Here is a 374-nt window from a genome sequence, read left to right as displayed (position 1 = left end):
AAATATTTTAAAATTGTGCCCCCTAAAAGCACAAGTGGCCTCTGTCTGAGGTAGGAGCTGTAAAAGCACATCCCTATTCTGGTAAAGGGAGTGGGGAACAGCAGCTCATTTGCATTTAAAGAGACATGCATGAAAACAGCGTGTTTCTGCTTCCACTCAAAATAGGCATTATAATAAATGATCTGTGGGGTATTTTGAGCTGAAACTTTACAGACACATTCTGGGGACACATGAGACTTATATTACATACTGTAAAAAGGGGCAAAATATGTGCCTTTTAAAGTTATATAATAAAAGAAGAGAGAAATGATGCCTTGGTCAATAGTATATATATATATATATATATATATATATATTAGTTTTAATTTTAGTTA

General features: G+C 33.4%; 1 protein-coding gene across 2 annotated transcripts in view; it reads left to right on the top strand.

Annotated features, from left to right (window-relative positions):
* The window catches only part of LOC107668556 (uncharacterized), a 15079-nt gene that overhangs the window by 13140 nt on the left and 1565 nt on the right, over positions 1-374 (top strand). The gene's annotated exons all lie outside the window — the stretch shown is intronic.

This window comes from Sinocyclocheilus anshuiensis, unplaced genomic scaffold (assembly GCF_001515605.1).
Source record: "Sinocyclocheilus anshuiensis isolate Anshui unplaced genomic scaffold, SAMN03320099.WGS_v1.1 scaffold32, whole genome shotgun sequence".
NCBI lineage: Eukaryota > Metazoa > Chordata > Actinopteri > Cypriniformes > Cyprinidae > Sinocyclocheilus > Sinocyclocheilus anshuiensis.
Note: the sequence above shows the minus strand (reverse complement) of the source record. Positions and strands in the feature narration are given on the sequence as shown.